This window comes from Cydia strobilella, chromosome 1 (genome assembly GCF_947568885.1).
Source record: "Cydia strobilella chromosome 1, ilCydStro3.1, whole genome shotgun sequence".
NCBI lineage: Eukaryota > Metazoa > Arthropoda > Insecta > Lepidoptera > Tortricidae > Cydia > Cydia strobilella.
In genome coordinates, this window is record NC_086041.1 from 33,382,033 (window position 1) to 33,396,060 (window position 14,028).

General features: G+C 37.5%; 1 protein-coding gene and 1 long non-coding RNA gene across 2 annotated transcripts in view; one reads left to right on the forward strand and one right to left on the reverse strand.

Annotated features, from left to right (window-relative positions):
• LOC134745333 (RNA polymerase II transcriptional coactivator) overlaps positions 1-14,028 on the reverse strand; it is a 107,550-nt gene that overhangs the window by 38,551 nt on the left and 54,971 nt on the right. The gene's annotated exons all lie outside the window — the stretch shown is intronic.
• The window catches only part of LOC134745382 (uncharacterized), a 120,853-nt gene continuing 113,497 nt past the window's right edge, over positions 6,673-14,028 (forward strand). The window contains exon 1 of the long non-coding RNA XR_010128164.1: positions 6,673-6,803. This is a non-coding gene — a long non-coding RNA (uncharacterized LOC134745382). The remainder of the gene's footprint in view (positions 6,804-14,028) is intronic.

A 14,028-nucleotide genomic window follows, 5' to 3' on the forward strand; every position in this document is an offset into this window, starting at 1 on the left:
AATGGTACTCAGTGACTAAATACCATTCCATAAATTGTGCCATTTGCGGGGCAGTATTTAATGATTCGTACACTTTTTATGAACTAGTTTGTTACCTACATTATTTTGAAGACTTGTACATTGCAAAACAATTTATTTGTATGTCAGCTAGCTGTGAGTTAGTTTTTAATTGTACCAAAGATAGATATAACTCCGTAATAGATGGATACAGCCTAAGGAAAAAACGTGCCTCGAAAATCACGAAAATTTGATTCTCGATCAGATGGCGCCACTAGTTTTGGCCTACACTCGTATAGAGGGCGTTGACTGTTTCGTTTGTTATTTATAATTTTAACGCATACCATTGAAAGAACATGGGTCAAAATCATATAACAATAATTAATGCAAATAAAAAAAACATTTATCCATATTCAAATACATTTGATCGTATTTTTATAAATATTTATTTTTAGTTTTAAAGTGTGTCGACAGATGGCAGTGAATTTACTGGGGTTACAAAATTTACTATGACAGTGAAGATTTATAAAAATACGATAAAATGTATTTAAATATGGATAAATGATTTTTTTTATTTGCATTAAATAAAACTATGAAAACGAATTATATCGCGTATATTGAATTGACCCATGATCTTTCACTGATATGCGTTAAAATTGTTAAATAACAAACGAAACCGTCAACGCCATCTATACGACTGTAGGCCAAAACTAGTAGCGCCCTCTGAACAAGAATCAAATTTTCTTGATTTTCGGGGCACGTTTTTTCCTTAGACTGTATCCATCTATTACGGAGTTATATCTATCTTTGGTCACAGATTATATAATACTATACTAGCTTTGGTTGCACGGAACCGTCTGTCACTTTGCTCTATTTCGCTTGTTTTATAAACTGGTGCTAGATATACCTCATGTCATTAAATAAATAAATAAATATTATAGGACATTCTTACACAGATTGACTAAGTCCCACGGTAAGCCCAAAGGCTTGTGTTATGGGTACTCAGACAACGATATATATAATATATAAATACTTAAATACATAGAAAACACCCATGACTCAGAAACAAATATCTGTGCTCATCACACAAATAAATGCCCTTACCGGGATTCGAACCCAGGACCATCGGCTTCACAGGCAGGGTCACTACCCAGTCTACCCACTAGGCCAAACCGGTCGTCATTGTACCTATGTACAAAGTTTCATTACAATCCAAAACGTAGTTTTAAAATGAGAACAAAACTCCGTTTATATGGGCCGTGATATGTCCGTGATACACCGATACTCCGTGAAATTCAGTCGAGCTTGCCGGGCTCTTTAATTAAACTGAAGTAAGCTTTTCGTCTGAAACTGCCGTATAATCGTAACAATTTATCTTCTGTGAATGTATAAACACAGCTATTGTCTGTGCCAAAATCACGTTTGATTGTGCCAGTATAAAAAATTGACAACATGCTATACTCTGTTAAGAGATCAACTTTTTTTATAGGACCAAAGTCGAAATCACGAAAAAAAATTTTGGCTGTCCCATAAAGGATGACTCACGTTAGACCGGGCTGTATCCGGGCCGGAGCTTCCGGCGCTTACTTTTCTATGACATGACAGGTGATCACGTGATGCTTTCCATAGAAAACGAAGCGCCGGAAGCTCCGGCCCGGACACGGCCCGATCTAACGTGAGTCATCCTTAACGAGCGGCATCGGCCGGAATGAAAGAAACAGCCCAATTTTTTTCGCGATTTCGGAATTGGTCCCATAATGAAAATTGTCCAATATGATCTATAAAAACACTGGTTAAAATTTCACCCTGTATTCAACGATGAAGGCTTATTTATTTGCCGGGAACTTGATTTTTCCTTTTCATCCACTTATTCCGAGCGAACGAATTTGTGGGAAACTCCGAAAGTATTAAATAAATTGCAGCCAATCAAGCTGAAGTAAGCTCTTTAGTGATGAAATTGCCGTCGTACATACATACATACACATAATCACGCCTATTTCCCGGAGGGGTAGGCAGAGACCACGGATTTCCACTTGCTACGATCCTGACATACCTCTTTCGCTTCCTTCACTTTCATAACATTCCTCATACACGCTCGCCGGTTTAGGATGTTCTTGACATGGCCTTTCTTCAGGATTTCCCCGATCAAAACTTATAAATCTATGTTAGTAATAAAAATAAAAACAAACAAAAACATTACAGTATTATTTATTTTATTCTAATTTTAGTATTTTTTTTTCTACCATAGATAAAATAAAGTAATTATTAAATTAAATGAATAAATTACAAAAAAAAACAGTCAACATAAAAGCACAATAACAACGAATCAAATAACCCACCCCGGGTCATTCCAGGCGCAAAAGTTCCCAACACGCTCGCTGCGTTTCCGCGTTGAACCGCAATAGATAACCTTTGCACCAGGAACGACCCGGAGCGGGGATCCAGACCCCTCTCACGCAAGCGACTCCCGAGCTCCCTAAAGAAGGCCCGTGCCTCCGAGCACCAACACCCAGTGGTCTCCACCGCGAGTGGAACAAACAAATAATTACCCAAGCACGCATACTTTTCCCGTTTTCTAAGAGCGGCTATCTCAGCAGCAGCCCCCGCTAAACCTACTGTGCGACTTATGTGCGAAGCAGCAAAAGTGCTGACGCATGTAGCGTCCCAAAGCAAGCACTTACCCTGCTGCCAAGGCACCAACATTATTATTACAAATAACATTTATACAAAAAAATACTTAGGCGTATCGTTAACACCCGTATGACTTACGCTGGGCCAGGCCGCGCCGTCCGAGGCGTCCGACACGTCATTTTATATGACGGCTGATCGTTGATCACGTGGTGGTTTCCATAGAAAACGAAGCGCCGGGGGCCCGGCCCCGGCCCGGTCTAGCGTGTCATCCTTTGTAATCCCTCATCGACAGGATAAGGTACTTAATATTATCGACGATGCTGAAAGCGTTTTCCGCACATCTATACGTGCCTATACTTCTCAACTTTCGTTTGATTCCGCTGAAAAGAGCCTTTTGTAGCCCTTAAAAGGGAACATTAATCGCTAACAGCAATGGTTCTTTTCGAGTTCTAAAGAAACTACTTAACAAAAATGGGGCGGGTTTTGTCGGAAATCGCGTTTAATTTAGAAATTGTGTGTCAGGGCCACATGAAACATATTAGAAGTGGGAAAAATTATCTGGTGTACAATAGTTTTCGTGTTTTGACTGTCCGTCTGTCTGTCTGTTAGTCTGTCTGTTCGTCTGTCTGTCACCAGGCTGTATCTCATGAACCGTGATAGCTAGACAGTTGAAATTTTCACGGATTATGTATTTCTTTGGCCGCTATACTAACAAATGTGACGTTTTCAATCAAAAGGCACCACATTGTCGCTTGTCGATAAGGTTGATATCTAATTGAAGCTGACAAGCGTGAATAAGTAACCTTTTGGTTGAAAATGGCACCAATACTAGTAGTTAAAATTTAGCGTAGATATACTCGGACTCGCGCAACGCGCACCGAGGGTTCCGTACTTTTTAGTAAGTTTTTGTTGTTATAGCGGCAACAGAAATATATCATCTGTGAAACTTTTAACTGTCTAGCTATCTCGGTTCATGAGATACAGCCTGGTGAGAGACAGACGGACAGCGGAGTCTTAGTAACTGGGTCCCGTTTTTACCCTTTGGGTACGGAACCCTAAAAATGGGTAAGTTATAGTATAAAATTATACTATAGGATATAAGGATAGATAAACTAAATTAAACGTAATTTCAGCTAGATCGTCAACAAAAATCGTTTTTCGTAAACGGGTCATAAAGTTAAAGCAAAGAGCTATTAATATTAGAAGAGGTAGAAAGTTCGAATTGGACAGCTGAAGTCAAATTCGACGTACCTAGATATCGCTGTCCAGCTCTCCGTACATTAAGTCGGTATGCGTAATTAGGGTTCCGTACCCAAAGGGTAATTAAAACGGGACCCTATTACTAAGACTCCGCTGTCCGTCTATCCGTCTGTCCGTCACCACGCTGTATTTCATAAACCGTGATAGCTAGACAGTTGAAATTTTCACAGATGATGTATTTCTGTTGCCGCTATAACAACAAATACTAAAAAGTACGGAACCCTCAGTGCGCGAGTCCTACTCGCACTTGGCCGGTTTTTTATTTTTTTACGTTTTCAATCTATTAGAGTGTAGATTAGGTTAAGTCTGAGAGTAGATTTTGTAATTTCTTTTTTTTGAAATAAACAGTTTAAATTGTATTTTTTTTAATACAACCTTCTATGACCGTAATAAAACGGATAAAAAAGATTTGACCCACACTAATGACTCATCATCATCATCATCATCTCCTACCCGATTTCGGCCACAGCGACTGCGTTTTACCACTGAGAGCGTCGCTGGTGCGCTCTCAGGTGACTGACATAGGCAATTTTTGCTAATAACTAACTAACATACATACATACATTTATCCATTTATCTTACGACGTTATTCATAAATACTTATCAAGTCTAACAAGTTCTTGATAATCGTGTGTCCTTATCCGTCATTTTGACATTTGTATTTGTTAGAAAGGGACAAAATTTAACAGAGGTTTGTTAAGTTTTATGAATATGGGGAGACTTTACACCTCCTCTACAAACAATAGCTCTTTGCTTAAGGTTATTCCAGTCAAAATTAGTTTTGGCCTTTACGACTTATGTGCCTCGAATAAAACTCAAGCGAAAAGCGGAACGCTATGTAACGTGCTCTAGTATACAGGGTGATAAATCTAGATGGCGGTGTAAAGGAAAATGATAAACTATAATACTAGATCACATCACAGGGGGGACATGTTATATGGGGGATTCCGTTGTTTGACATAATTATTGAAAGTCATAATTATGGAAGGTAGAGGTAAGGAAATGAATCTTTATGTATCAAAAAGTGACCGTAAAAAACAGTAAATAGGCGGCGCCACCATACACTGAAGTACCTAGACCATACACCTAGTATCTTATATAGATGTGCACCCGTGCGACCATGAGGGACAGAACATACGCAATGCGACAAAATTAAAAACACGTTTTAACAGAAAGAAACAACCTACGTAATTTGGTCGGGTTATTTGGTGCCCTCCCCCATTTCATATCTACATTATTATAGCTCTATGGTTCATGTCATAGAGTCTCCTATATATTACAATACTCTTTGGTCTCAGAGCCTACCTAGCGCCACCGGAGAGATTAGGAACTATTATTTAAAGCTGAAAGCGGTCACTTGCAACAATTCTACCATAAGAGACTGGCATCCTTTCTATATAAAGGAGACTATATAAAGGAGCCAAATCTCTATGTATGAAAAGTGTCCATCAAAAAACAGTAATTAGGCGGCGCCACCATACACCGAAATACTACCCAAAAACAACCTACGTAATTTGGTCGGGTTATTTGTTGCCTTATATGGTTCATGTTATACTCATGTCCCAGAGCCTAACTAGCGCCACCGGAGAGATTAGGAACTATTATTTAAAGCTGAAAGCGGTCACTTTTGCAACAATTCTGCCATAAGAGATTGGCATCCTTTCTTTACCATCCATAATAGTCATATTGTAATGATTGTCAGATTATCATTATTCATAATTCTGAAACCGTTAACATTTCAGGATTTTCGTACGGTTATCCTTAAGGTTAGGTTAGCTTTGTTTTATGGCAATCCTGAAAAGTTACGCGTTTCTGAGAAAACCCAAATTATGACTAAAGAAAATTCGGACAAACAATACATTATGACTTAAAACTTTATGAGAAACAATAGAGACCCGTTATATGGAAATCCATACTAATATTATAAATGCGAAAGTCTGTCTGTCTGTCTGTCTGTGTGTTACCTCTTCACGCTTAAACCGCTAAACCGATTTAGTTGAAATTTGGTATACAGATAGTTTGATTCCCGGGGAAGGACATAGGATACATTTTATCCCAGAAGTCACCCCTCAAGGGGGTGAAAAGGGGGGTGGAAATTTGTACGGGGAATCAATAACCGCTCAACCGATTTAGATGAAACTTGGTATAGGGAAGGTTTGACCTGTGGGAAATAATATAAAATAACTTTTATCCCCGAAATCATCCCTTAAGGGTGTAAAAAATGGGGTGGAAATGTATAGTGTGGACCAATTTGGGGGTGAAAAAAGGATGGATTAAAAAGCAGATTTGTTTAAGAATTAAGATACCCAAATTACTAATTCCACGCAGACGAAGTCGCGGGCAAAAGCTAGTAGTAAATAATTAGAAAATAGATTGTACTCCTCAAATTTTTCAACAAATTGAATATTTATCTTCAATGTACGCGATTATCATTGTATTGTATCAACGTCCACTCCACTAACATAACTTAACGTAGGATCTCTAGTTCTTCCAAAAAACCTGCTCGTTTGCCTCCTATGTCATTAAAAAAAAAAAAAAACCGGCCAAGTGCGAGTCGGACTCGCGCACCGAGGGTGGGTACATTACATAATTTTAACAATGTATTTATTATGCGAAACGTGAGTGAAAGATAAATAAATTGCGGTTTACGATTTATGACGTATTAAAAAAAACTACTTACCAGATCTCGTTCAAACCAATTTTCGGTGGAAGTTTGCATGGTAATGTACATCATATATTTTTTTCAGTTTTATCATTCTCTTATTTTAGAAGTAACAACACCACTGGAAGGGTTTCTCGCGCAAACTATTCAGTTTAGAAAAAAATGATATTAGAAACCTCAATATCATTTTTGGGGACCTATCCATAGATACCCACACGTATGGGTTTGATGAAAAAAAAAATTTCGAGTTTCAGTTCCAAGTATGGGGAGGCCCCAAAATTTATTGTTTTTTTTTTTTTGTGTGAAAATTTCAATGCGGTTCACAGAATACATCTACTTACCAAGTTTCAACAGTATAGTTCTTATATAGTTTCAGAGAAAAGTGGTTGTGACATACGGACGGACAGACAGACATAACGAATCTATAAGGGTTCCGTTTTTTGCCATTTGGCTACGGAACCCTAAAAAGCGAATGATGCCATCTGACCTAAACGAATTTGCATACGGTTTTCCACCTTTCAACTATCAGGAGTGATTTTTAGGAAGGTTTTAAGTGTATAATTTGTTAAGGTTTTGTGTAAATCCGTGCGAAGCCAGAGCTGCCGGCCTAGCCAAAGTGACAAACGCTATCGCTTCGACAACGAAACGCTTTGTGTCTATATCACTCTTCCATATTAGTGCGACAGTGACGTTTGCGTTTCGATCGCTACGGAGCGTTAGCGATTGGCGTGTTGGCTACGCGGCGGTCGCTAGTTTTATATAAATGAGCAACAAGTAAATAAAAATGCTATTTCTGAAAAGCCTCTAACATCTGGGGGCACGGCCGTGCCCCCGCCAAGACGAGACAAAGGGCAAAAGGCAGTGCATATCTTTTCTCGGCACGTTTCGCCGTATTTTCGAACTCTCGTAGCTTCGTCTTGGACAATGCTAGAGAGCTGTAATTTTTTGTATACCTATATTATACACTACATTCAAGAGCAGTGTTGTAGGCACATTTAATAAAAAATTCCATAAATACAAAATAACCTGAACCCATAGTGCAAATTTAATTTGAAAGCGTGACGAGCGTTCACGTTTGCGGCAATTTTTGGATGGCATTTTGAACAGCGCGCCAAGCGGGACGTTCAGGAAACTCAAAATCCCATACAAAACGAATTGAATTAACAACACACTATTGAACGAAATTTCATTCCTCTAGAATCCAGTTTAATATATAGCGCCATAAATAATGCTGACAGAGCCAAATTGCCGCAAATTAATAGAGATATTATTAAAAGAGAATATGCGCTATAGTCAGTCCAATAATATTTCAGCAACTGCAGCTAATAATAACATTTAATGCACTAAACTATCAGTTTAGTTAATTTATTAACCGTAATGTAGCATGATCATTACACGGTAAATCAGCAATTCGCAATATTATAGACTCATCATTCGCTTGCCCTTGTCCCATTCACTTGGGGTCGGCGCAGCATGTCTTTTTCTTCCATACATCTCTGTCACCCGTCATCTCATCATTCACTTGCGTTAGTTTCATATCATCTTTCACACAGTCCATCCACCTTTTCCTCGGTTTTCCTCTCCTCGTACTTCCCTCCACATTCATTCTTAATACCTTTCTTGTCACATGACTTTCATCCCTCCGCATCACATGCCCGTACCATGCTAGGCGATTTGCCCTTACTTTTTCTAGCAATATTATAATATTATAGACTAAATCACAATAATTATGTTTACTATACAAAGTAAATACGCTTAAGATGGTTGGAGAGCCGGCAGTAAAGTTTCGAACCAACGTGATACCGCGATGAGATGCACAATGGTTTCCCATAAAAGTGATGCTAAGTCCGAATTTGATAGTCTGCCACGGCGGAACTGGCCGAAAGTACAAAAAAGATAGCCACTTCCGGTGTGAAAAAGGGGGGGTCATTTAACCCATCTGATACTGCAATAATAGCTATGGCATCAGTTAGAAATTTACTGGTAGATACAGAAAAGCGAAATCTGCCAATATGATTTCTGCCGGAAGTGCTTGGCATACGCTCTCAAAGGTGACCATCGGGACCCCTAAAATTAACCCATCTGATACCAGCATGAAACCAATTCCAGTCGGTAGATATGAACCTTCTATTTAGGAATATATAAGTCTGCCAGGGCGTTTTCAGCCGAAACACCTTGACATACGAGATTTTGTGGCGCAACATCCGTGGTACCCGTATTTCGGAATTGTACATATTACGGACATTTCAAATACTGCAGGCTTATTAAATTATTACTCTATGCTTATATTTGTATATTATTACGTTATTAATAACATATATTTCAAATTTATTAATATACACAATTTAATTTGGGCATTAATTTAATACCTGCTTACGGCTTTGTACTTCTTTGTTTGCCTTATAAAGGTGCTAACAAATTAGCTACCGATATCTTCACAGTTGATAGTACTCGGCTCCTGAAGTATATGTAAGTATGAAACATTATAGGTTTTATGATGTTATTTTGAGAAAATTGGAAAACAAATTTGCTTTGTAAAAAAACTCTGTTAATGAGATAATTAAATGAGACCTCATTGAACAGATTCTATAAAACCTCTTTTAAATATAAAACGTAACTGGTCACTTCACGTTGATAAATCAAATGACACGTTGACAATGACATTTAAGACAAACAAGCAGTTAAATACATGATGATTATTTTTTAGATTTTATATTAGTAGTATACAGTTTATTTATTTTGTTCGGTAAATAAAATAAAAATTATGAGAAAATTTCTTAATTTCTGTTAAAAGTTAATTGTTCTAGTGTAAAGTACCATCTCGTAAAATTTCTGTAGCTAATTTGTTAGCACCTTATATATAAATAATAAAATAATTTTAGATTACAATATCCTTTATTTACCAAAATGAACAAAATTATTATTATTACATACTTATTGTAAACGGGTGTGAAAAGACAGGATTTTCAACGTCAAGGACGATTTTTACCAATAATCCAAATATGAGCATTTTACATCATTTTTAGGGTTCCGTACCCAAAGGGTAAAGACGGGACCCTATTACTAAGACTCCGCTGTCCGTCTGTCCGTCCGTTCCATCTGTCACCAGGCTGTATCTCATGAACCGTGATAGCTAGACAGTTGAAATTTTCACAGATGATGTATTTCTGTTGTTATTTATAAATATTGGGAGTATTATGGGTACTAGGCGAGGATATACATACATACTTATATATATAAATATATACTTAAATACATAGATAACAACCATGACTCAGGAATAAATATATGTTTTCATCACACAAATATATGCCCTTATCGGAATTCGAACCCAAGACCATCGGCTTTGCGGGCAGTAAGTAGGCCAGACCGGTCGTCAATAGATTAGTTATCTCAATTTGTAGTGTTATAAAACAACACCCTGAATGTTAAACTACGTCATTTTTGCGTCAACGTCAAGAAATGTAGGGGAGAGGTGGGAATGACGGTATACTTAATGTTTCAAGTCCAATAAAACTAAAAATGGTATTCTTTTTAAGTTTTTGTTATTTTTATTATTATCTTTGGTAATCAGTCTTTCTTAATCAACACTTACTAGGAACTCTCTAGTTAGATAATTAAATTAAAAATAAATTAAAATGGCCAAAAGTGCCTACTCTCCATCTTGCCCCCCAGGTATGGTAAGATGGGGGAACCCCTACCGGACAAGATAAGAATGATTCATAGAAATATTATATTTAGGGCCTAAACAAAACTTCAATTTTTGGATATTGGGTCCATCGTCTAATACCTTCTCACGAACTGTTTTACTTTTATTTCTTAAGTCGTCTGAGAGACAGAAAATGTGTTTACAGCTAACATGTACCCCATCTTCCCTTTATAACAGCAGCAGTTTGTTGTTATAGCGGCAACAGAAATACATCATCTGTGAAAATTTCATCTGTCTAGCTATCACGGTTGATGAGATACAGGCTGGTGACTGACGGACAGACAGACAGACAGCGGAGTCTTAGTTATAGGGTCCCGTTTTTACCCTTTGGGTACGGAACCCTAGAAATGACAAGGAATATGGCAAAAACAGTTTTTTTGCTAATAAATAATTAACGACACCATTTGTCTAGCCGGTCACTGTGCGAACTGATTGCCATGATGGCGACGCATCGTCATGCACTAACGGGATTCTGATGGTTGGTCAGTCGTGTTGCCATATAAAGCCGCTACCCCGTCTTACTCGTCTTGCCCCTCTCTCCCCTACATAAGATAGTGATTAGATACACCAAATAAGTGAAAAAACGCCTCAAGCGTAAAAGAAACCACCGAAAACCATTTTATGCCGCATTACAAGCCTGATTTAGCTATGAATACTAATACCCCCTTATTCGTAAAATTTTACGAGCCTGAATTAGTTAAATTATGTTTTATCCTTTTCTTACAAATACATAAGTCAAAATGACAGACAAAGACAAACGATTCATATAGCTAATTCAATGACTATCAATCATATTAATCACATTATTTAATTTATTTTAACTTAATTTATTATAAATATATGTTATTAATAACGTAATAATATACAAATATAAGCATAGAGTAATAAATTAATAAGCCTGCAGTATTTGAAATGTCCGTAATATGTACAATTCCGAAATACGGGTACCACGGATGTTGCGCCACAAAATCTCGTATGTCAAGGTGTTTCGGCTGAAAACGCCCTGGCAGACTTATATATTCCTGAATAGAAGGTTCATATCTACCGACTGGAATTGGTTTCATGCTGGTATCAGATGGGTTAATTTAGGGGTCCCGATGGTCACCTTTGAGAGCGTATGCCAAGCACTTCCGGCAGGAATCATACTGGCAGATTTCGCTTTTCTGTATCTACCAGTAAATTTCTAACTGATGCCATAGCTATTATTGCAGTATCAGATGGGTTAAATGACCCCCCCTTTTTCGCACCGGAAGTGGCTATCTTTTTTGTACTTTCGGCCAGTTCCGCCGTGGCAGACTATCAAATTCGGACTTAGCATCACTTTTATGGGAAACCATTGTGCATCTCATCGCGGTATCACGTTGGTTCGAAACTTTACTGCCGGCTCTTCTACCAAGAATAATATAAAATCATCAGTCTTTTGTTATGGCAGGTGTCCGGACCTCTCAGCAATAACCCAATCTTTCGACCAGCCAAAATTCAACACCATAACCGGCCCTTTATCCAGTACTTATATTTAATTTACAATAGCCCCTACGCCTGTTGGGACCGATTTACGGGTCTATTTGTACCCGTAAAGCAGGTGTATTACATAACAGCAAACTTCTCCAAAGGGCTTCTACGTATTGGATCTGTATCCCCGCGCACGCCTATCAAATGACCGGGATGTATGTACCCGTGTGTTTATAAGAGATACAAAATCCATTTACAATTTCCGTCAATAGGCTAGATGACTTTTCATTAATGGTATCAATCGATCAGATTTGTTTTTAAAGCATTGCATTCCAATACAAAAGTCAGAAATGACAGTTAGTCTGACAGTCGTAAGTACTTCACTCGCGAAACGCTTCTAACAAAACGTCTCACTGAGAGCCCATCTTGAATGTATGGAAAATAAGTAAAAATGCGATTTTGTCGGTGAAATATTGCGTTTATGTATATAGTTGCTATACAATCTTTTTTTCTAATAAAATATAAGGAATCGAATGGTACAAACTTTTTCCCTTTTTGGAAGTTAAAAAATAACTTAAATTTTTGAAACTTTCAGGTCTTGTATTTTTGTATTACTTCCATATAATATTATTTTAATATCCACATTATTGTGATAAATTGCTCATTTGCTATCTATTTTGCTAGATTTTGTTATAAAATTCCACATGTGTCATCATGCCTATTACATTATTTTTGACGGTCTCCTAGCCTAAACAGTGGGTAGTGACCCTACCTACGATGCAGCAGGTCCCGGGTTCGAATCCTGGTAAGCGCATATCACAAATATTTGTTCCTGAGTTATGGATGTTTTCTATGTAATAGGTCAACCGGGATAATTGCCACTATGGGGTTATTGCGTCTATTCGAGTTATTTTTTAAACAACATTAGTTACTACAGCTCCGTTCATTTAAAGAAAATAGAACTACTTCGAGGACAACACGTAACCAGTGACATAGTTAAAATATACACAAAAAACCGGCCAAGTGCGAGTCGGACTTGCGCACGAAAGGTTCCGTACCATTACGCAAAAACAGCAAAAAATCACGTTTGTTGTATGGGAGCCACACTTAAATATTTATTTTATTCTGTTTTATAGTATTTGTTGTTACAGCGGCATCAGAAATTTTCAACTGTCTAGTTATAACGATTCATGAGATACAGCCTGGTGACAGACAGACGGACGGACAGACAGACAGATGGACAGAGGAGTCATAGTAATAGCAATAGAGTCCCGTTTTTACCCTTTGGGTACGGAACCCTAACAAAAGCGTCACCTACAACGGCGATTAGCATTTTTTACTACTACTAATTTAAATTAAAACATAAAGATAAAAAGATAAAAGACATTTATTCGTGACGATCACAACACAAGTACGAACATGTACAGAAAAAGGACTATCAAAACAACTACTTATAAACAAATTTAAAGTAAAAGGATCTAAATATCAGCGAGATGCCAGTGACATAATTAAAATATATATACACAAAAAACCGGCCAAGTGCGAGTCGGAGTTGCGCACGAAAGGCTGTTTAAAAACTTGCATAACATTATAACATCATCCCCATATAAAATCTCTCTCTCTCTCTATAAAATCTGTTATAATCAAAAGAAATCAGAATTATATTATTCTGGCTAAATTCTACGTGAAAGGTAATCCCATAATATCTTCAGTATTTGTTGGAACGGCTAATAAGGCATATTTGTGACATTTTCAACCAAAAGGTACCACATTGTCGCTTGTCGATAAGGTTGATTTCGAATTGTAAGCTATATGGAAATAGCGCCTTATTGACAACCGACAATAAGTAACCTTTTCGTTGAAAATGGCACATTTTATTTCTAAAGAAAATAATCTTATTATTCTTACTACGACTGTGCCATCGGGCCGCCATTTGCGAACTAAATAGCTCCGTGGCACAATATTTACGCCACCGTGGCACAAAATGTGTGGGGCCATTTTGCAGCGCTAGTTCGTCATATATCAATCGCTGGCTAAAGGCGTAATAAACTTCAAAGGCAAAATAAGGTTTCATTAAACTCTCGCAAACATTAATTTAACGGCTAATAAAGTCTATTAAAAACTTTTAATACAGCTTTAAAGTAGTAAATAGAAGCATAATTATATCACAGTCGTGACATTGGGATAATTATTCAAATGTGTACCGGATTTTCAAATTCAAACGGATTATCCAATGGCTGTTACGGCTTTTATGCGTGGTATGGCAGTATCAGTATAATGGCGGTAGATATGCTGTTAAATAGTTCATTAATAGTTA